Raw genomic sequence first — 24,622 nt, 5'->3', positions numbered from 1 at the left:
TGGCATCTTCATGCTTAATTCCTCACATGATCTTCTAAAATATACACCTCATAACTGCTGAGTACCTTGGTGATATAGCCCCAGCTTCCTTTCTGCATAGCATTAGCATCAGGGTAAGCTATATTTGGGGTCTCAGAAGTTTCTCTTAGGAAGGTGACATTGAGAAATTTTCTTTCCCTGAAGCCTATTTATCTGCTTTTCATGCTAGGACATCCTTGCCTGCCATTTTCTACAAGTACTAGGAACAAAAACTTTGCCAAACATTCTTACTCTCATGGCTGCTATGCCATCCCTACTAGAAATCCTGTTTTCATGTGCTCCACACTAAATCTGAATCAAAATGGCCCATAGTTATGAAATCATAGAATCACAGAACAGTTTGGAAGAGAACTTAAATCTCACCCAGTTTCCCCCCCTGCCATGAGTAGGAGCACCTTCCACTAGCCCAGGGTGCTCCAAGCCTTGACCAACCTGGCCTTGGACACTGCCAGGGATGGGGCAGCCACAGCTGCTCTGGGCACCCTCTTCCAGGGCCTCCCCACCCTCATAGGGAAGAGCTTCTTTATAATTAATGAGGTCATCCAGTTCTTCACTTATTGTAAATTTGAATATGCTTTGGCAAGGTGAGATTTAGAAGCTGATAAACAGCAGAGGCCAGGAATAGCTGGAAATTCCAGGCTGGAAAGTGGTGATTCTGTGTTTGACACTATCAACATGTGGCCTCAGTGAGCCCTCCAGTCTCCATGATCCATCAGCAAAATGGGCACAGGAGTCCTTATGTTTGCAGAATGTTCTCATCATCCTTCAGTGACATTTGATATGAAAGCTCAAATCACTGATCAGTTCCAGGAGTAGCATGTGGTACTTTATAAAAGAAAAACTTCAACCTACCCCTTAGGGATCATGAGCCCATGAATGACATAGGACTGTCCTTAAGGCTAGCTGGCTTTTACAAGATAATTTAGAAGGATATAGGGAGAGCAGGGGTTTTTGGCATTGGCCGAAATAGAAAAGGCAAGAAAACAAAAGAAAACAAAAATTATTTTTGCCCAGCTTTAATGAAGATGCAATTACAGGCCGGGAAGTCTATCAGGAATCTGATATCTCTATGTAACAAACCTCTGCCTCAAGGCTGACCTTGAATAGTTAGTGGTAACAAACAATGTGACATTCAGAGTGCTCAGCAGCCCTGAGCTGGACTTGGATGAAGCTGATGAAGTTCAACCAGGCCATGTGCAAGGTTCTGCACGGGGTTTGGGGCAATCCAAAACACAAACACAGGCTGCACAGAGAATGGATTGAGGGAATCTGGGAGATTAAGGACTCGGGAGATGAGAAGCTCAATATGATCCATCAATGTGCACTGGCAGTCCATAAACCACATGAGAGAGGGAGATGGAAAAGGGCTTTGGAAAGTGCTAGGAGTGGCGGTACAAGCAAAAATGACAAGAGGAAACTCTCTCAGGAGACAGGGTTAGATTGATTTTATGATATTAGGAAGAATTATTCCTGGTGAGGGTGGTGAGGCCCTAGCACAGAGTGCCCAGAGAAGCTGTGGCTGCCCCATCCCTGGAAATGTCCAAGGCCAGGTTGGATGGAGCTTGGAGGCAGATGGTTTAGTGAAAGGTGTCCCTGCCCATGGCAGAGGGCTTGGCACTGAATGATCTTTAAAGATCCCTTCCCTATTCAAGGCCCCTACCAGCCCAAACCATTCCATGACTCTATCCTCTTATGATTCATCTCTCTTTTAGAGATTGCCAATATTTTCTCAATATAAAAATAGTTATTTATTCTTGTTAGGTAATGGTGATTTTAGAAAGTAGTCTGAGCAAGAAGCTGCTTTCACCAGGCTCAGATGCTTTCATAATTTCAGCGCTTGCCCTATTGTCTCACAAGGAATATTTCTCTCTCTTGATTGTCACATGTCACAAGTAGGTCCTTGTTCCACCTAGATGTAGTACCTGCTTTCAAAGTGGTGCATGAACTTCATTTCAACTGCTACAAGAGCAATTTCAAACTTAGAAATTTCAGCCATGTCTAGCACAGGGCTTTGCTTTATAAACATTCCTTTGTTAATGAAATTGGAAAAGTTCAGAGGAAGAATTTTCCATGAGTAACTCCTCATGCAAGCACTACTTAAAAGTCCCTTCTCTCAAATTCGCTTTGACAGCTGATTTGGAATTAATAATAATAATAATAATAATAGTCTTAGCCTTATTTCTGTATCAACAGAGTCAATATCTGAAGGTTAAGGCACTGGAACCCAAATTTCTGGGTCTTCATCCAACATGATGCTCTCTGACACCTTATGGCAGGAGCAAACCCACACAGATAAGGAACAAGACCCAGGCTAGTTGTCAGCTACTGGAGACCACTGCCAGGACACTGAGAAAACTCTGATTATGCCATTAGCCACAGGGAAACACCACTTTGTGTTGTCTGTGTATTTCCCAAACCCTTCAAAAGCCTTTTTTCTTTCCTTATTGCCATCCACAAGCTGATTCCACCTGCTGTCTCTTAGAGACAGATTGCCATTTGAGGGAAAGGGGGCTGGAACTTCATGATGTGTTTCCACAGCACCCTGTGAAATGGTGATGGGATCTCCAGGGATTTCTGAAGTACAGATAATTAATCTGACAGACTACTCCATGGAGGGGCTGTCAATCAAGAGCAAGCTATTCACATCCCCTCTGTCAGGCTCCCATCACTCCATGGAGCTGTTGCCAGGTCTTCAGCAGCTAGAGCAGAGGGGAGAGGAAAGAGCCATGGCCAGCTGGTGCAGCCTGGGCCAGCTCCCTGCACGGGCTAAAGAGGCAGCTCCCTGGAGCAGTCTATTGCTGCAGGAGGACAGGAGGAAAGTGAGAGTCAGGAAGTAAAAGCCAATATGGCCCTGCAGATTGTGGACCCTTGACCATTTCAGTCTCAGGTGACAATCCACATTGTAGTTCCTGCCCACCATCTCCCACATTTCCCGGAGCTTTTCCACCCCAACTCGTCCAACTCTCCCGCCCCATCTTTGTCACTCTCCTCACATGAGTGGCCTGAGACAAACACTCACTCAGATTTAGAGGAGTTTAGGGATAGATGTAACTGATCCTCTGATTTTAGATGCAGAGCCTGAAGCCATTGAGGACATACAATGAAGCACCAGAGGTGCACCAGAGCTCCTACAGCTCTCCCTGCTGCCATGAGTTGCCCCACAGAATTGATGTGTAAAATCCATCATGGACCACAAAAACAGGCAATGGGTAAAAAGAAATAAAATACGAAGTTAATGAAAGGCTGAGTGCACAGACAGCACAAGAAAATACGGGTGAAGAAGCCTGAGGAATAGCCCTGTGCACCACTGTCTCCATCAAAAAAACTGTGCTGATTGAACCAGCAATGTTCAAACTGGATAATGAAAAACTGTGAATCATGCAAAAATCCCAGTGTTCATTTCACTGCCCTGCAGTTGTAACACAAAGGCTTTCCAAGAGATAAATATTCCTATCATGATGAGTGATCTTTAAATCTGCAGCTACGTCCCTCCCTTGAAAAAGGAAGTGATGGAGTGCTGTTAGCACTGCCTTGCGCCCCTTTGATTTCAGCACTATAAATATTTCCCTTGTCACTGGTACTGGCCACAACAAGGACTGGGTAAAAAAAAAACCCTCTCTAAAAATCAAAAGAGCGGAAATTATAAGGAGTGGGTTTGGGCTTTGCAGTCCACCCAGGACACACAGAGCTTTGAGGTCCAGCTCCTAGGAAGAGTGGCCTGTTTAAAATCAAAACACTGATGTTTTTATCACTTCTTAGTCTTGAATTAATGAAGAAAGGCAAGAAGAGAAAAATAAATCTAACTAGGCTTTGAGTGGGACATTGTCTTGAGATGATATATTCAAAGCTTTATTATAGAATCACAGGATGGTTTGGGGTGGAGGGGACTTTAAAGATCATCAGGGACACCTTCCACTGTCCCAGGTTGCTCCAAGCCCCATCCAGCCTGGTCTTGGACACTTCCAGGGACTGGGCATGCAAAGTTTTTCACCATTCCTTCAGGTAAGAAAGAGGACATGTGATCAAGAAAATGAGCTTACATCATTGATGTTTCTTTCTTATATAAAGATATAAAGCTGATGGATTTTTTAAAATATCTTATTTTCTATTTTTATTATGTCTAGTCTAAAGCACTGTCTGATGACAGAAAGTCTACTAAAGTATAAGATAAGAAGAAGTAAATTATCTGAAAGGGGAACTCTTGTTGAGTGTTTATACAACACCAGTGCTCAACCTTTGGTCTTCAGAAAACCTATCTTGAAATTTAAATACTGGCACTTGAATTGATTCTTATGGTCTTTACAAAACAGCTCAATGATTATTCACTGAAACTCTCAGCAAGGACAAGCAGAGAAATACTAGAATTGAAAATGTGAAAGCCTGTTGTTAAGGTGCTGTTTGTCAAAAGGATGCACAACAAGAATTTAGAAAACTTGTAACAGGAAGAAGGACAATTGCTGAAAAACCCTCGGAGGTTACCTCTATGCACTGCCTCTCCTATATGTCATAAATAATAGAGAGGAGAGAAGCCAAGTTGCATCCCTTTCTATCTTATCCCTTTCTAAGATAGAAAAGGCTGTAAAGATTTCCATAAATAGCCATTTTCTGCATTAAAAGCTGCCTGTGGAGAATGTATCTGCCCTGCTTTCCAAAGAAAACAAGGACTTACATGATCCAATTTATGTGTGTATCATCTCATCTCTTCGTGTCCCCCTGACAACTTTTGAACCTGTTTCAACAAAATTTGTTAGAATTGTACATGTTTCATGAGAATTTACTGCCTGGGGGAAGACAGGGACTTGATTAGTTGCACCAGACAGAATAAGGGAGGCTCCAGTTACCCTTTATCAAAATGTGGAGAATCTGTGTTGGGTGGGGACATTATTCATATCACAGCTATGGGAAAATCTCAAACTGGCACCCTAGTTTAACCAGAAAGTTCAAACCTGAGACACACATCCACAAGAAACATGGTTCTGTTAATTCTGCTGCTCATGGAACAGCTTGTTCCCACTTACATCTTTAGTTGAAGATATTAGCAAAGACGACACTTCCTCCATTAAAACTGTAGTTTCCAAAAGTCATCAGCTTTTGACAGCAAAAGAAAAAAAAAGCCTTTTAAAGACTTTTCAGATGTCTCTAAAAGGTGACTCTTCTGGACCATCTACGCTAACAAACTCCTAACACAAGCATATGTCTGTTTCATTGTGCTGAAATATGAGTGGTGAGAATTTGGGCCAGCAATCCACAGCTCTTCTGAGTGCAGGCTGGGTGTGTTGTACACAAAGAAAGGCACCAAGGTCTTTGTGTTGACTCTGAGAGACCCTTTGAAGTCACAGCAGAAAGGAGATATTTTCTGTTCACCCCCAGGAGTGGAGCTGCCAGAACATCACAGTGGTCCCAGCAACTGGTCCTTTATGCCATGGGCCCTTGGTGCTTCTCAGAGGTTTTTTTGCATCTAAACAAGTTGGTGGTGTGTTGCCCTTTAAATACATCTACATTTTATTTACTGATCTCCCAAAAAGCCTTTGTCACCATCCCCCCACAACATATTTCTCTCTAAATTGAGATGGACTTGATGGGAGAACTATTAGATGTGAATCTAACAGTAGATAGTAGGATGGTTGCATGCAGAAGGCTGTGGTCAGTGGCTCAGGGTCCCAGGTGGTCCCTCAGGGGTCCATCTGGCCACCACTGTTATTGCATATCTTCATTAATGACACAGACACAGGGATCCAGGGCACCCTCAGGGGATTTGCAGATGGCACCAAGCTGGGAGGTGCAGCTGCTGCACCTGGAGGATGGGATGGCATCCAGAGGGACCTGGACAGGCTGCAGAAGTGGCCCAGGGGAATCTCATGAGGTTTGACACGGCCAAGTGCTGGAGCTGCACCTGGGCCAGGGCAGCCCCTGGGATCAACCCAGGCTGGGGATGAGCAGAGGGAGCAGCCCTGGGAGAAGGAGCTGGGGGTGCTGTGGGGGAGAGCTGGACCTGCCCCAGCCTGAACCCCCTGCCCTGGGCTGAGCCCCCAGCATGGGCAGCAGGGCAGGGGGGATTGTGCCCTTCTGGCCCTGGGCTCAGGTGAGAGCCCACCTGCAGAGCTGCCCCAGCCCTGCTCCAACAGCACAAGGACGTGGAGCTGCTGGAGCCAGCCCAGAGGAGGCCACGGAGATGCTGCCAGGGCTGAGCCCCTCTGCTCTGCAGCCAGCCTGGCACAGCTGGGGCTGTTCAGCTGCACCAGAGAAGGCTCCAGGGACACCTGCGAGCCCCTGCCAGGGCCTCCAGGGGCTCCAGGAGAGCTGCCCAGGGACTGGGGACAAGGCATGCAGGGCCAGCAGCCAGGCAATGGCTTCCCAGGGCCAGAGGGAAGGGATACACTGGATATTGGGAAGGAATGTGAGGGTGAGGAGGCCCTGGCTCAGGTTTTTCCCAAAAAAACTGTGGCTTCTCTGTCCCTGGCAGTGTCCAAGGCCAGGCTGGATAGGGCTTGGAGCAAGCTCGGCCAGTGGAAAGTGTCCCTGCCCATGAGAGGGAGGTCTGGAACTGGGTGGTCTTTAAAGTCCATCCAACTCAAACCATTCTGTGATGTTATTGTCCCATTGCCACACTTGTTCCGTGGCTCTCCGGCATTTCAGACTCCTGTATCTCTTTGCTTTAGGAAGTCGTGACCAGGAGCCATCCCCAGTTACCAACACACTGCAGGCTCAACCAGACAGGCTCAACTCTGCGAGAGGACAAAATCATTCCACGTTTCCCTGGCGAGTTCAGGCTCCCTGAGCATGTGTGGGTGTGTCTTGTGTCTTCCTGCCCGTGGAAGTCTCTCATCTGAGTATGCTGTTCACCTCTCTGCTGCGCCTTTCATTCAGGCCAGAAACCCATCTAATTGGCAGGGAAGGCAGTTTCTTCCCAGCTGCCTTTCAAAGTGGTTTCTCAACTGTTCAGGGAAGCAGAACCACCCATACCCCTTCACTGGAGGACACTCTGGCAGACAGCACACCGGGTGGAGGATCCCTGTCACATGTTTGCAGCACCATGAACACATCCAGGCTCTCAGTCCACCCCAGAATTCTGACAACCTCAAGGTTCAGTTTCAGGATGTTGTAAGGAGCAATTACTCCTCCAAATTAAAACATTGCAGGATATAAGGAAAATGGGGTGGTAAAAGAGCTATGCCATAACTTAAAATGCACCACTTCTCACTACAATTACTACTTAGAGATGGGAGAGTTGTGTGCACACATTGCCTGTAGTAGCACAGCTTCACAGAATCACAAAATGGTTTGGGTTGGGACACCTTCCACTATCCCAGGCTGCTCCAAACACCATCCAACCTGGCCTGGGACACTGCCAGGGATCCAGGGGCAGCCACAGCTGCTCTGGGCACCCTGGGCCAGGGCCTGCCCACCCTCCCAGCCAGCAATTCCTGCCCAATATCCCATCTGGGCCTGCCCTCTGGCCCTGGGAAGCCATTGCCTGGCTGCTGGCCCTGCATGCCTTGTCCCCAGTGCCTGTGCAGCTCTCCTGGAGCCCCTGCAGGCCCTGGCAGGGGCTCGCAGGTGTCCCTGGAGCCTTCTCTGGTGCAGCTGAACAGCCCCAGCTGTGCCAGGCTGGCTGCAGAGCAGAGGGGCTCAGCCCTGGCAGCATCTCCGTGGCCTCCTCTGGGCTGGCTCCAGCAGCTCCACGTCCTTGTGCTGTTGGAGCAGGGCTAGGGCAGCTCTGCAGGTGGGCTCTCACCAGAGCCCAGGGCCAGAATCCCCCCTGCCCTGCTGCCCATGGCCCAGGGCAGGGGGGTTTTCAGGGCTCAATACACTCTGATGGGTCATGTTGAGCTTCTCTTGACATGGTTTAGTCTCTAAAAGGTAAATCAGGGCATGAGCATCGAGGTTATTCCCTTCAGCATGGGCTCCATGAGGATGTCACCCACAGCCTTTCAGGAGAAATGGCTTCACCTTTTACAGTCATTCCCTGAGGGATTCACATGGCCCCAGTCAGTGGGCCCTGGCAGTGAGAGATCCAGCCTGTGACTGGTAATGGTCATATATGAATTGTGGATTTTTTTAGGAAAGGCCATGCCTAGGGATGAATATAAATAATATATCACCGCAGCCCATCCCCCTCCCTCTCTATCAAATAACAAATTATCAACTCAAGAAGAGTCAAGAAGATTCTATTTAAATTACCAACTGTAAATATTGGCTTATTTTGCACTAGTTGGTATGAATTAGCAATCACATTAAAAATTTCTTATTTTTTGGAAATATATTTCATCTGCCTTTGCATGATGGCAGCCAAGAAAATTTTGTTCAGATTTTCCAAGGTGATTCACTTCCTGGCTTGTAACAAACCTGGTAAATGTCAGGTGCCAAAAATTTCTTCAACAAGATTTTTGAGCTAGAATGAAAGTTCCATTCCAAAGAGTAACTTTAATAATTGTTCATGCTACTGTTTTTCTATTTTTGGGTCTTCTTAAGAAGACCTCACAAGAAATAGATTATTTGGTTGATATCTTTGGTACATTTTCAGACTCCCAGAGGAAATGTCAGATGCAGTTTTGATTTTGAAGGTCATTTAGGGACATGAACCTCACAGTTGTTGATGTCCTGGTTTTTCCTATTCATTCCTTCCAACACTGCAGCACAGAGGCAACACTTGCAATGTTTATAGTGTCTTTTTAACCCTTCTTAAGTGCCTTCTCTGAAAGCAATTTCACCAAAGGCCCTCATTTTTGGAATATGCTAGCTATCTTCTTCCTGAAACAGATTCGCAAATTGGAAGTCCAAACAGTAGGGTGCATAAAAAACATCTGATGTCTTTTGTGCCACTGATAGGTCTGAGAGTCAAAATCTTTTAAGTGTGGCAATAGAGCAGAGACAACCAAAGCAGGTGAATTGCAGTCTGCAGGTGAATAAAGGTCACCTCACTGTAGAGAAAGGAGCAGCTTTACCATTTCACTTCCCAGTAAGAGCTGCAGAGCTCTGTGGGCTCTCTTTATAGATTCCATTGCCATGTGCACTTGGCTTATTAATTAAAACATATTCTTTACTGTTTTCAATACATTAAATTGAATGTGTCTAATGAATATCCAGCTGCACTCTTCTTTCTTTATACATAACAATTTAGAATCATAAATTGCACTCATTTCAACCCAGGAACATTTTTCCCATTATATGGCTGCTGGTGATAATGTATCAGACAGCAATAATGATGCTTGATTTTCATAAGCTGCAGTAAATGGTAAGTGCTCAGAGCTACATGTTTTGATTAGCAGACTAAGCAAACCATGACATGAGAATCCTTATTTACACTGACTACTGAGGATTTTTCCACAAGGTGATTTATTTAGGCAAAGGGACAGTTTAAGTGCACCTGACCTACCTTAACTGAGTTCTAGATCATCTCAAGCTGGACACCTGTGACACACAAAGCACTTGAGTGATTGTCTTAGCTAAGCTAGATATGCAAAATCATACACTAGAATTCATTCTGTGCAAGATTTACCCGGAAAAATAAAGTCTATTTTGATGCTGTATGTGTAGAAGTTGAATCAGATGCAGCATATACTCTGGAGAGGCCTGTAGACAAGAGAAAAGGTATTTTGTCCCAGAGGTAGCTTTCTATGCCCTCCATTCCTTTTCCATTTCTCCTCCACCATCCTCTGCAGCAGCCTCGCGTCCCTCATGCCCTCCCTTCAACCCACAGCTACACTTCTTTCATTTCACAATTGCGATCCCTTCCTGGCACACTAAAAAAAAAAAAAAAAAAAAAAAAAGCAAACACACCCATGAATGCCTTCCCTCACCCGCTCTGCCTTGTTCCTTCAGCTCCATCTATCGACGTCCTGAAAAAGGAGCGGCCGGGGCAGCAGCTGCCTCCCCACTGCCCCACACACGCACAAAGGGGACCCGTGCCCTCTCACCGCGGTGGTTTAGCAGTGTGACAGGCACACCTGACCTCTGTGGGCTCAGGACAGCTGCTCAGACAAGCTGGATGTTTAGCTGGATATTAGCTCTTTGGGCTGCGACAGGGAGCTGTGCTTTAGTTGAGAAAGCAGGATGCAAGCCAGCCAAAATGAAGAATTACTGATAGCATCATTACCAGACCGCTTGGTTTGAAGGGTGTCCCAAAGCCTATAGGAGGCAATCAGTGTAAACTATAGAGAGGTGAAGAAATGAAGGTGAAGGAATGCTCACATGAAATCTGAGCTCTTGTTTGGCTCAAATTTACTCCTAGTGTTTGACCTTGATTACCAAGTACTTTTTCACTTCAAGTATCTCTTAGCATCTTTCAAAGCTTTCCTATGCTCGTGTTTGAAGGAGTGTGTCAGATTGTCCCCGTCTTACCTGGAAGATGGCACACACCCAAGTAATTGATGGCAAGTAAGGTGACAGTGGAGAGATTTCCTCTTCCAGCAGAGTTACATTGCTGGGGAAGTCACCTCTGGCGTCCTGGTCAGGCAGATGTGGTGGTGGCAGTGGGTGACTTCAGGGGGTTGCTCTGAAACACTGAAATGATTCATACTTCTAAATAACTTCTTGATCCCTAGTGGGAAGCAAAATGTGGAGTTTTAAATATCCTTTTGAAACAAGGACTGGGAAACTTTTCTCCGGTGATATATTTGTTTTAAATTCAGTTTGGTAAGTCGTCCAAACTTTTGGATGTGCCTCTAAAAGCATTACCGGATATGACTCTGAGTGCTGATTGTATTCAGAAACACACTCACAGCTCTGCAGGTCTCCAAGCTTTATCTGAACCCTCCCAGACTGCAGACTGATGCTGGAAGTCACAGAGAAATGGGCATTTCCATCATCTCTGCTAGGAGCACTTTGACAACAGACTCTCCATGTCCTGGCACTTGTGGTTCCAGAAACTTGAGATGGAAGTGGAAGGGAAGGGGGAGATTAGAGGTATTTTGTTTCCTCCATCGTAATGAAAGATTTTGTCAGATACATCCAGCACATTCAGAGACCGAGAAACACATCCATCATGGGGTTCTGAAGGGCAACATTACAGCTTTTATCTTCTCCCCTACATATCTGAAGTTTATAAAGTAATTTGGCAAACCTTTCTGGAGATAACCTGTCACCTGGAAGGTTTACAGCCTCGCTTCTGCTCTGCACTACCCAAAGAGGGAAAGGAGGTGTACAAATCCATCCCTGTGAACTCAGCTGGGTTGAGGACAGGTAGCACGTGGAAGGAGCTTGGCTTGCAGCTTGCTGTATCTGATATGAGCTATGAGAACTGATAGGATGTGATCCAGCTCAAGGCTCTGCAACAGCAGAGGCAAAAATTGCATACAGGCATTTTGGGAATGAGAGACAAAGCTGAGAGAGAAAGTCTTATGGTGGATACCCTGGAGAACTGGATTTGCAGCTCCTCCTGCTGCCACAAAAAATTGGTACAGTTCCTACGAGAGCCTGAAATCTCCTGGGAGGAGTTATAAACCCAGACACCCCAGTCTCTCCCCAGCAGCAGTGTCAGCAGCCAGAATCTGGCCAAAACCAAACAGACAGGTACCAATATCACACAGCCATCATGCCCCCAGAGCATGCTGCTTCCAGCCATTTAATTTCTTAATATCTGAGCCCGGGGGGCCTGTAGCTTGGAGCTGTTGTATCTCTGCTCACCACTTCCCTGTTCTGAATTGCTCCTCAAGCATGTAGCTGTAGCAGCCACATTTTATGTGAAGATGCTGCAGTTGATAGAGACACATCCCCAGCCTGGGCATTTGAACAGAGATTTTTACTCACTCTTGTAGCAATTTTTTCTTTCTTTTTTTTTAGATCAAGCAGAAAAGCAATTCCAATGAGAAAGCTGGTGTGAGTAGGAAAAGAGGCAGGATATGCTCATTCGGCTGAAGGAAGCATAGGCTGAGGACATGCAATGTCTTCTGTCTAGGAAACATGTCCCAGGAGAGAGCAGCACTCCTGGGCCCTGCACTCAGGCTGTAAGGGTCACCATAGAATGGTTTGGGTTGGAAGGCACCTTAAAGCTGATCCAGTTCCACCCCCTGCCATGGGCAGGGACACTTTCCACTATCCTGGTTTTCTCCAAGCCCTCCAGCCTGGCCTTGAACTCTTCCAGGGATGGGGCAGTCACAGCTTCTCTGGGCACTCTGTGCCAGGGCCTTACCATCTTCACAGCCATGAAATCCATCCCAATATACCATCTAACCCAGCCTTTTTTCAGAGTGAAGCCATTCCCCCTTGTCCAGGCTCATGTCCAAAGTCCATTTCTGGCACTCCTGTGGTTCCTTTAGGTACTTGAATACTGCAGTAAGGTCACTCTGGAGCCTTCTCTTCTCCAGGCTGAACAATAAGATATGGCTGTGGCCACAGGAACAGCCTGCCAAGGCAAGACTCAGATACCTGCAGTCAGAAACATCAGATAAGGCTTGTCCTTTTAAATAGGTACAGGGTCCTGGGGCACTCTTCAAGGCAAAATCCCCATAGCCCATGTGTTTGGTCGAAGTCCAAACCAAACTGCCTCTTTATACAAGTCATGGGGCTGTGGACTTGTTCTGCAGCCCCACGATATTTCTGCGTTTCTTCACACACATTTAAGCAACCAGTGCATAATCCCCACAGCTGCACATTCCCACTGTAAATTTACTGCCTGGTTCACTACCCCCTCCTTACACACATGTACACACACACTCACACATGCACATGCACATATAACTGTGCTCAATCTGTGCCAAGGCTGCAAAACCAATTCATAAACCACCTAAAATTAACGCAGAAAATTTTATCCTCAACCATCAAGTTTCTGGAGAGTGATAGACTTGGTTCAGGTACAGCACAGGGGTAGAAATTGTTTAGATTTTCATGTAGAAATGAGTTTGTGGAGTTTTTGGGTTTGCTTTGGTAGTGAGGAGCACAGCAAATATTCCAGGAAGCTTTTATCAGAAAGTTATGCAAAACAACAACAATCATCTCACCAACTTCCAAACCTTATCCTTCCCTTTCCCCCATCATCTCCAAGTTATTATCTGTTAACCACATTTTTAAACTGTAACAAAGAAAACAGAATAAAATCAATAGCTCTCTTTGCAGCTAGGAGGACAGAAATTTTCAGCTTCCCAGTGGGAAAACTGGTTCTTTCTTTCTTTCTTTCCTTCTAATTTTAAACTTCACTTAAGGTTCAGTGATTGAACAAAAGCAGACAAAAAATATTGCAGTTATCTGACGTACAGAAGTGTAACATGAAGTCTGCTCATTATGGATAATATTTATGGCAGATCATAACGTTAAATTACAACTCAGCCGCCTCAGCCAGAAATTTGTAACACCACACATGTGCTTCTAATTAAGGGCTTTTGAAGTTGCCCTGGATATTTATTTTCAAGGGATTTAGTGCACTGAACGATTAAAGTTTGCTCTTGTTAGGAGTTCTGCAATCGAAAAAAAAAAATTAAGAGAGATTGCAACTGGACCTCAAACTAATATATACATTCATTTTTGCATGAGTGTATACACGTACATCTGTTTATCTATTGCCATAAAAAAATAAAAACGTGTGTGTTAACATAGATAAAAAAATATATTAAAAGAGGGAGACAAAGGGCCCTTTGTTTCAAATGTGGTCCGAGTCCAAAATTTGTGACCGTAATTTTGTTTATAGGAAATCCTTTATAATGCTAGTTTAGTGTTTCCATATGGAATTCTCACAGGACTCTTTTCTCCCTTCCCCTCAACCCCCCCATGTCCCTCTTTTATTTGGATAAGGCAAGAGAAAAGTGAATGTACATTCCAAAGATGCATAGTCATTCCGGATCAAATTCAATGGATTCTGGCAAGAGTTGAAAAACACAGATGCAGTGTTTTAGGTCTCCTGCTGTGCAGCCTCCAGCCATGAGTGTCTGGTTGAAGCACTTTGTAAAATCATGAAAACCCTATTAAATTCATGAAATATGATATACTGCATTTTCAAGCTAACTTTCCATTGAACTGTCCATGAAGATGGAATTTGGCTGGCTTGCTTATGGTGTTCACAGACACACACACACACACACACACACACACACACACATACCCAGGCTTCCCTGTGTGCACACGAAGATACAGCCAGGAGCTGCTGCAGTCCTTCATTCTCTGCTTTTCCAACTGAATCTTCCTCTCCAAACCAGCAAAGCCTCGATCGAAGCTCAGGAGTTCCCACCAAGCCTGCTCTGTCTTTGCACCCCACAACTCACACAACGACCCCCAACAATTAAAGAGGTCCTGATATTTAGGCAGAGGGAAATGAGCGTCCGACACAGCTGCCCCTCTTCCAACTTAAAACAAAATCTCTTGCTAGGAAACTGAAAGCAGCCTGATATTCTTACTTCATTTCCTATTGGGTTTCACATAATAAAATCATCATATGTTTAGGATTGGGTTTCCTTTCTCCTCTTCTAAATGAAAAAGTGAGAGCAGTTCCCTGAGGAGAAAGGTCTTGCTGTTAAAATTGTCCTCAAGACACAGGCAGTTGCGGCCCCTTGCATGACTGTCAGAGTGAGAAAAATATGTATTTTAGTAAAGGTGGCCTGCCCCTGCTTATTTATGGCTAGGCACCCACGTGGCTGAAAGTTGTAATAAGTTTAACAAGATGTGGCTGTACCTGAGCTCACCATGCCGCCGCGTGAGGTTTGCCTTACCTCCGCGCGAGGCAGACGGAGCTCTCCCATAAAATACGTTGTACTTCCAACTGCGTCTTTTATTCAAGGATATGTAGGTACTTTAGGAACACTGAGATTCATAAATGCTCAGGCCAGACAGGACATTTGAGCATTCAGCCCACGTAATACTGACTGTAAACTTCATCCTGTCGCTGCTGTATTGAGCACAGCAATGTTGACTTCCAGTTTTGAGATGAAGATTTCAAGAGAAGAGGAATCCACTGCCTTCACTGGTAGTTTGCTCCAACAGCTAATCAGCCCCTCTGTTAAAAACATTACCATGCAGTAAATAAACCATGAGGTTTAGGAGGATTTAAGTTGTATGTCTGTGGTTAAGATTATCTACGGGAGTCTTAACTCCAAAGTTTTTAAGCAAAAAAAGTGATAATGTGCATCCTTTTCTGTCCATGGTCTCTACCAAGTTCTGCTCCACCAAATCCACAGATAGTTTTTAAGATTTTGTGTTGAAATGGTGATGATATTTGAATATCTCTTCATAATTTTGGTACGAGGTTTCCCATTTTTGTTGTGTACATTTGCTGTCAGTAGGTGATAGAAAGATGTAGGTTGGATGCTTGTTAATTAGGTTCACTTTTTCTGATGAACTGTGTTACTGCAAGCAGTAAATCAATACAAGACTAGAAATTGTTTTGCAAGTCAAATATCCAGAAATTTGTCCGTGTAACTTTAAAATTCCAGATCCCTTTGGAATGGAAATAAAGGCTTAAATTTCAGGACCACAGTGCAAGTTTGACACATTTGCTGGGCTCAGATATGCCAAAACAGAGACAACAGGATGTCTGCTATTTCCCATTCCAAACAAGAAGGGAAAAGGAATGCCTAAAGTCCCTTAAGTACCCACTCTTTTTTTGGTATAAATAGTTTTGAACTGTAGCTTGTTTCAACATTGTTTTTTGCGTAAGGGTTAGATGTGAATTCTCTTAGGTTTTGATTAGATGCCTTCTATAGGTGCCTGTATACCTCTATTTACTAAAAAGGGAAGACTAGAGTAACTTATTTGGACCTCCATGTCTTTTTAGATATTTGTTTTGGGTGAGAATCCCTTCTTTTTTCCTTACAAAACCACATTGAAATAAAGGCATTTGTCCAAGTCTTGCTAACAGCAGTAATTGTCTAAGAACATAAACAAAAAGGGGTTTATCAGAGATATGACTTTTTTGTTGATGAGGTTAGACTGCGGTATAATTCCATATCACATACCAGCTAAGCTATTTTACATGTCTTTAAATGTCATTGATATTATGATTCATAATACAGTGCTCTGTGGTCTTCCAATTTCCTTTAAAAACTGAATCATACATTTGCAGACACTAAAGAAACATTAATTAGCAAGGTTTGTGTTAACAGACATCTTGAGAGGATTAATGTGCAAAAATTAGATAACCAAGTGCATGCCATTAAGGCTTAAAGTGCTACTCCTGCTGTGTCATGTGAACATTTTATGTGGAAAAACACCTGTATTCTTCATCATGCAACAAAATAATGGGGGACTTAATAAGCTTTATTAATTCAATATATAAAGTGGCAGCTACAGGAAGCGTGTATTTACTGGCAAGGAAGATTGTTTAAAAGAAACAGACAGAAATGGCCTGGGAATATTTTACTGGATATCCAGTGAGCAAGCTGAGTGAAAATAAAATTGGGTGTGTTCTTGTCATTGTCCTAGCCCCCACACACCAACCCCAGCCCTTGCTGGTTACAGCCATCAGGGTGCACAACCCTTTTGACTGGGACACACTTCTTGCAGGGATACCTTTGGTGGCAGTGACCAGTGTCCATGCCTTGAGTTCCTGTTATTCCAAATCACCCTGACACAGGAGGGAACATGAACTAGAGGTGATAAAATCATGCCTGGTGGCCTCATTTCCATCTCTGATCAAGATGTCACATCCTGCCTTGCAGTGCCAGAGTTCCCAAATTCCCCAGTCATGTGAGCCAGCTCAGACCAGAGCCTCATGAACATGGATTTACAGGTTTTCAGAGATGTCATGGAGGTGAGGAACACAATCCATAGAGGTCTTTAATCCACTTATTTTTTACTTATACAACAAAGCATACAAAAGGACATGGGCCTGTAGCAGCAAATCCAGGAGGAGGGTGACAAAGATTCTCCAAGGGCTGGAGCCCCTGTGCTCTGCAGCCAGCCTGGCACAGCTGGGGCTGTTCAGCTGCACCAGAGAAGGCTCCAGGGACATCTGCGAGCCCCTGCCAGGGCCTGCAGGGGCTCCAGGAGAGCTGCCCAGGCACTGGGGACAAGGCATGGCAGGACAGGAAAAGAAGATTGTAGACTCCTCATTCCTGGAGATGTTCAAGGTCAGGCTGGATGGGGTTTCTGAGTAACCTGGTCTAGTGGAAGGTGTCCCTGCCCAAGGCAGGGGAGGAGCTGCATGGTCTCTAAGGTCCCTTACAATCCAAACCATTCTGTGACTCCAGGATTCAAAAATAAACAGAAAGAAACACCCACCCACCCCCAAAAAAAAAAAAAAAAAAAAAAAAAAAAAAAAAAAAAAAGGATTACACACACTTCTGTAACTAAATTCTCTCCTCATTCCTGCATGGTTTGAATTTGTTTCAAAGTGTCTTTGTGGAACCAGGATGCTACTTAGCTCTGGAAATGCTATATTTTGGTTCTGCATTCATGCAGTGTACTGCAGTCCACCCAGCTCTATGACCAACACAAAATTTTACCACCATGCAAATAACAGCACCTGATAGAACATTATCATTAGGATTGGCAGCAATAGCCAATGGCTCCATAAATTCTCATTTCTATACCCACAGCTATTCATCACCTCAAATCCCATTTAAGAGGTTTTTGGATCACAATTTCTCTTCCCCCTCTCCAAACAGCAATAGGACTCTGTAAAGAGAAGCATTTTGCTTATTGCTTAATGCAATTAAATGCTTTATCCACTACACAAGGCGCCAGATCCCAAATCCTTCCCTTCTGCCCAAGGCAAAACTCCAACAAGAGAGTTCAAAACAACCATATCATTACTGGCAACCATATCATTACTATACATCAGAGGGGTGTTTGCTATGGAGTGAAAGGGATGGCACAGTTCAAGAGTTATTTCCAAAAATTCCCATTTAGAAAATTTATAAGGTAAAATGCTAGTTTTTCAAAATACAATTCCCCATCCACTTGCAAATCCCAGTAAACAAAATAAAATTAAAAAAACACAAACTAAAAAAAAAAAAACCAAAATTCAACAAAAACAAACAAACAAAAAAACCAAAGACAAAAAACCCCCACCCCTACTTAAATTATTTTGAAATGTCTTACTGGTGTTCTATTTTTAGATATAGAACTTATGTTAGCTGTTCTAACAAGCTTATATTCTTCAGTATTATTCACATTATACTTACTCTTCATATTGGGTTCCTTTTGGAAGCCTTAATAATACATCCCACTAGGCCACGTGTTCCCAGTCCAAAAAGATGGATCTGCTCCAAAATAGTCTGGGATAGAAACACGGAACAAAGGAAAAGTTTGATACAGACAAACATGTGAAAACATGAGCACAACACAAGGCCAACCTGGTCAGCTGAGCAGGCAGGAGCTCAGCACACCAGAGACTGCTACCAAATGTTATTGCTCACACCACTGGGCTGATTTCATTCAGTTCACTTATTCCTAACAAGGCAATTATTCTCAGCACCGCAGCTCCAATTTCCCAGCGAGCCTGGAAGAAGACTGGGAGAACAAGAGAAAGTAGGAAGGAACTGATTAACATCAAATTCTTCAAAGCTCTAGTACAGACTTTACATTGAAGTAGCCAGGGAGAAACACAGCCGGTTCTTAGATGAAGAAAGAGGTTTTCTGTGGGGTTATGAATTGGATTTATGGGTGGCAACCAGCAGGAGGACTTGGTAGCCCAGGACTTGTTGTGTATATATATAGCATAGACTGTAGCTTTAGATCCAAAGGAAAAAAAATTGCATAGATATGTTTCAGAACAGCAAAATTTTATGAAGAATATAAAGGCTATTAAAAACAAAACACAAAAAAATTTTTTTACAGAGAACAGAGGCCATATATTACCAGTTAAATTTATCACAGAATCATCACAGAGGTTGGAAGAGACATTCAAGATCAGATAGTCCCGCCATCAACCAACACCACCATAATCACTCCTAAAATCCAGATGCCCCTAGAACAGTTCCAGACATGGCGACTCCATCACCTCCTTGGGTAACTCACTCCAATGCCCGACCACTCTCACAGTGAAAATTTTTTTTTTCTAATATGGATCTGAACTTCCTCTGGCAGGACTCAAAGCCATTTCCTCTCATCCTTTCACTTCGGACATGGCAGCTGAGGCTGACCCTTACCTCACTCTGTCCTCCAGTCAGGGGGTTGTAGAGAGGGAGAAGGTGTCCCCTGAGCCTCCTTTTCTCCAGACTAAACACCTCTAGCTCCCTGAGCTGCTCCTCATGAGACATTTTTTCTAGACCCTGTCACCCACAAGATTATGATGAATAATTGCACTTGTACTGCAGATATACAAATTGAACTCCTATTTTCTATCTCCAGCTCCTGGGACATATTCAAGGCCAGGTTAAATAAGGCTTGGAGCACCCTGGGATAGTGGAAGGTGTGCCTGACCATGGCAGGGGCTGGAATGAGATGGTCTTTAAGGTCCCTTCCAACCCAAACCATCATGTGATTCTGTGATTCTGAAGTAGACACTTCTGTTTGGTGCTTTGAATGATTCCCAATAAGAACAAGCTACACCTACAGGTCCAACAGCGTGTTTGGGAATATGAATCAGTTAAGATCCACAGTGCTATAAGTGGCTACAGTTTGCTTAGCCGCCAAAAACATTATGAGGCAGAGACCCTCTGCAGAACACCCTGAAGTCAAGAGAAAGGGTTCAAAATTACTTCAGTAGGGTTTGCATGTAGCTCACGAGGATTTGACTTCTGGGGCTGTTGATCTGTTGCCTTCCATGAGCACTAATTTTGCTCACGTATTTTTCAATGTAGTTCAGCTATCTCTTGGATAATTTCAAATCTGCCAAGTCAGATGGATGTCCTGCATGCCCTGGTCCATAAAAATGAAAGGCCAGCTATTAATTGGCTTTGCCTTCAGCTTAGTGACTTTGGAAAAGTCCCTCTTGCAGCCACAACATTTAATTTATTGAGAGATATATTTGGATCTATTTATTCCAAGAACGAAATTGTCTGGTTTGCTGCCATTTATTTTATAAAAGAGATAATAAAAATGTAATGAGTATGGAGATTCAAAAGTGGAAATGACACAAAGAAAGCAATAATCATTAAAATAAAAATATAAACAAGTCTATAAACCAAACCCTCAAGACATTTGCCATGTATAATGTAACTTTTATACCTCTTACTTCATAATGCATAACTTTACAAGAAAATTAATGTAATGCTTTTGCTAACCTTACTCAACCCCAATCAAGTAATAGGTAGCAAGAAAAACAATTATATGCACACACAGTAAGCTTTCATTTAGTTCAAGTGGTGATTCAAGTATTTCAACAGCATAATAAAGACCTGAAATCTATTTAACCAATGGCAATACCCAGAAAATCAGTTTTTCACAAGAGACTCCTTAGATTTTTAAATCTACATAAACTTCTGTGTCAGGGCTGTTGTGGGATACTTATCTGTGCCTACCTCTATAAATTTCATCAGGTACTTCAGCCACGATACAGAAATAAACTCTACAGATAGGAGGGATAGGGCTTATGGCCAAAACATGCTGTCAAAAACGATGGAGAGGATCTTGGGTCCCAGTCTGAGAGGGCAGGAGGAAAGGACTGACACTCATCAGCCCATCCCTGGTAGGATCACCCACAGCACAGGGTTTAGCCTTGGCAGCTCACCCATCCCTGGAAGTGTTCAATGCCAGGTTGGACAGGACTTGGAATAACCTGGACTAGTAGAAGGTGTTCCTGCCCACGGCAGGAGGTGGAACAAGATGGTCTTTGAGGTCCTTTTCAGCCCAAACCATTCTGTGATCCTGTGATCAGAGCTAAGGCCCACTTGGGCTGGCAAATCATCACCGTGCAATCTATGTGACATCATGACACCTCCCGTGGTGCTGGAAGGGGTTGTCAGACCAGAGGCAAAGGGCTGAAAAGCTCTTTAAACCCTCACCTCCCTCCCTGAGGTCCTGCCCCAAGCTCCCACCAGCATGATTCCCATTTCACTGCAGAGGGAAAGACTGAATCGTAGAGGCATTGAAGTGGTAGGTTAAAATTGGGGCATTTAGTCCTTACATCTACTCAGAGATAATTGGCTTAATTTTCCCTGTTGTGAGGCCTTCCTGCCTCCTGCTGCCTTCAAAAGACATCAGACTGCACACACACAGATTAGAAAATAGCACTGACTGTTAAAATGTTTGATTACAGATATTTCCATAATCACAAGCAAACATGTCAGACTTAAATGATCCTACTCTTAGGCTCCCCACCTGTAAAACATGAAAGAAGGCACCTCATGCACTTTTCCAAAGCAAGGGTAGGGTTATTTCTAGAGCTGACTGAGTCCTCAGGCAATGGAAGAACCATGCTCAGAAAGTGGAGGGATAAGTATATACTGCATAAAATATTTTAAGAGGCTTTCAGAAGCAGGATGAGTTTCTCTGTACTAATAAATCCCTGAAGGTTTTGCTGTCCTTGAGGTCAGTGACATGGCTGAGATATCCATGGTCATATAAAGATTGCAATTCTCTAAGCAGTTTTGTGGATAGCCAAAGATCTACAAACCAGTCATTATCACAATTCATATCACTTTTAAAACTGATGAAAAGCCAAAAGCTTCAGCTCAGTAGGTGGCCGGTTCCAGAGCCTGATCCAGAGAGGACATCAGAGCAATCCATGTGGCCCCTGACTTCAGCAGGGCTTGAACAGGAGCTTCATGTCTTTGAGTCACAAATGTTGGAGCTTTAGACAGATCCTGATGGGCAACCAGCCCCACAGGGGACAGAGAATTCAGGCACTCATATTACTGCAGGAAAGCAAGAACTTAATGCAAGTCTGATAAAACTATGATATTTCCTTCAGCTGCCCTCATTTTCAGCTCAATCAACAAGCACAACATTCTTCCATGTTTGGCTGGAAGACTAGGAGAAGTATTTCCTGATCAAGTCACATCCCAGGACAGGAGCAGCCAGGAGCCAGCTGCCAGCAGAGGTGGAGCAGCTCATTGTGCCTGGGACAGGAGTCAGGGAGGGGCAGCTGCCAGGCCGGATGATCTTTTGGCAGGCTGAATGCAGCCCAGAGGTCGCTTGTCCTCTGCCTCATGCATGTCCGTTCTCCAATGAGTCAAAATTCCCTTGCACCAAGTCAGGGAAAAAGGCAGGAACAGCAGTGCCCAAGGTCCCTTCATCCCATCCTGTGTATCTGGCTGTGAATGACTGCTGAACTTCAAAATTAATTCCCTTTTCCACATTCTCAGCTTCTTAAACTTTTACAGCTTAAAATACTTATCTGTCCCATTACCTCAACCAGCTTGTTGATATGTCAGTTGAGGAACATGTTGGCAAATTGGATGCAAATGTTTCTCCTCCTTTCCCTACCATGTCCAAACCATACAGTTACACCATCCTGAACTCATATAAACTCCCAACTGTGTTTATTTCATAGCTGTAAAGCTGATTTGACTGTTTAAATTGATACAAGGAAATAGAAACAAATCGCTTTACAGCCTCCAAGTTGGCTTCTGCTGCCCAAACATCCTTTTTTCTGCCTCAGGCTTCAACAATTCTCCACCAAATGGATCTGAGCACAAGTCATGTAGATGAGTTATTCCTAGCACACGTATTTTAGGGTTTTTTATACTCAGATTTTTTTTTTCTTCATTTCAATTCCAAATATATGGTTTTCCTTAATCACTCATATCCTTATTAAGGACCTTGCCAATGTCCATTTAAAGCAAATGATGACTTCTTGAATGGGTCAGACCATCCAGAAAGCTACAACATTTACCTCTAATAAAATCTATAATGAGAACTGTGCAAATAACTCTTTTTTTTTTGTTTTTAATGCTTGAACTGAAAAACTAGGAAAAAATTAGTATAGAATGAGTCTTAAAACTGTTTCATTTTTCTCAAAGGAATGACAACAAGCACAAAAACACAATAAATGTTTTATTGCAGTACTTTCCTTCTTTGAAAAATTATCATTGAATTTAGCTAAACTAGGCTTTAATACATGCAGACTGTAACTCTTTTATTTTCTTTCTGCATTTGATCTTTTTTTATTTTCTTCTGACAAAGTACTCTGCTAAACACAGCTGTTAGTTCTGGATGTGGAGTGACCTGAAACTGCTGTTTTAGCAGTAAAAGGCATCTTTCTCTCTAAAATTATTCTTTTATATCCAAAGACAGAAAGAGATCTAACCTTTTCCTCTCTTATAAAGCAAAACTAAGTATTTACTCATGGTGGGGCATGGGAATCAGCCATGGGATTTGACTTGTGCTGCAGCCATGGAAAACAAAACCATGGCACAGAAGTGACATATCTAATGTTAAGGGCAAAATTATTTAAAGTGCATTTCTTCAGTGACTTCACCACCGCATTTCAGCCCTTCCTGGAAACACAGGAAATCCCAAAGCAGCCTTGTGGAGAGGTATTTTGGTCTACAGCAAGGAGCCTGGGGTGCACCCTGAGTCTAACCTCACCTCGGATGAGGTTCAGACCAAGGGATTCAAAGCAAGTGGAAGCAGCCCTTGGCTCTTCCCTTCACATTAGAAAAGCTTCAGCCAAACCCCTGGCTTTCCAAATCAACTTTTCATGACCTCCAAACTAATCCCAACCTTTGCACTGGACTCACTACAACTGGCAAATTTATATTGTAAGCCTCATTAAGCCTCCTTCGGTCTCATAAATCCTATATTACCCAAGAACTGGCTATGCAGAAAGCACTCGGGGTCACACAAGACTAAGCGTGTGGCATTTAAATAACTCACACTAGTTAGATGTTTCCTCCACATAACTGGAAGCCTTCATTGAAACAAAATGTTGCATTTTGAGCATTACAATAGAACCCAGCTCTAAACCTAACCTTGGCTGCAGATAAGGCATATCCCTCAGGGTGAAAATTTACTATGAGTAAAACAAGCTGATGCAAACTCTGTATTTTCCTTCACCGCTGTGCCAAAGTTCAGCAGCAAGGTTCTGCAATGCATCTTTCAAATCCTGTAAAAATAACTTGTACTAATAACACAGAGAATTAAAAAGGCATAAAGCACATCAAGAAGCCAAAGCTTAAAGCATTCAGAGTGATATCTCCATCACAGGACTTGCAAACTTGAAAATAACTGTAGCTCTGTAGTCACCAGTTTCACAGAGGTTGTCCCTGATCTAAGGGCAGGAATAAATACCAAGAAAAAATTCATAAGGCAGCAGCCAAATTTACTGAGAGCAGCATACAGTTTTTCTCTATGGGGTGAACAAAATTCAACCCTAACCATCATTCTGCAGCGAATCATTTCAAATTCATAGTCCCACCTGAACACTCTCTTCTTACATGCTCCTACTGCTAAACAAAAAGTAGCAATACTTTTTTTAAAAAGCCCAAACTCTACAAATTGGCCTGAACTAATTCTACAACTTTGATACTTTTTTTAATTTAAAAAAACTTCAACAAATAAATTTAAATTTTAATTCCTAATACCTACCTCCATGTTCTTCCAAATCACTTCTGCACCTGAAACTGACTCCCAGCCTCAGGCAGTATACTCTGCTCAGCCAAAGGTGATCCCCAAATTTGTTTACCTACCCAGGTGTGAGAGTGAACCCAGTGTTATTCTCACACACTGGGTGAAATTGGGAGTGCCTTACTCAAAGACACCAATGTAATATTTCCACCTCTCTTCCACTTGAAGAATTAGGTGTAAATTGCAGAAATTGGCTATGACTTTGTCT

The 24,622-nt window shown here is 43.5% G+C and overlaps 1 long non-coding RNA gene across 1 annotated transcript in view; it reads left to right on the top strand.

The window, feature by feature from the left end:
• LOC119695837 overlaps positions 1-7,290 on the top strand; it is a 260,999-nt gene extending 253,709 nt beyond the window's left edge. The window contains exon 4 of the long non-coding RNA XR_005255405.1: positions 6,699-7,290. This is a non-coding gene — a long non-coding RNA (uncharacterized LOC119695837). The remainder of the gene's footprint in view (positions 1-6,698) is intronic.
• Positions 7,291-24,622: the final 17,332 nt, after the last annotated feature.

The sequence above is a fragment of the Motacilla alba genome, chromosome Z (assembly GCF_015832195.1).
Source record: "Motacilla alba alba isolate MOTALB_02 chromosome Z, Motacilla_alba_V1.0_pri, whole genome shotgun sequence".
NCBI classification, from domain to species: Eukaryota; Metazoa; Chordata; class Aves; order Passeriformes; family Motacillidae; genus Motacilla; species Motacilla alba.
This window is presented reverse-complemented; position numbering and strand designations above follow the sequence as displayed.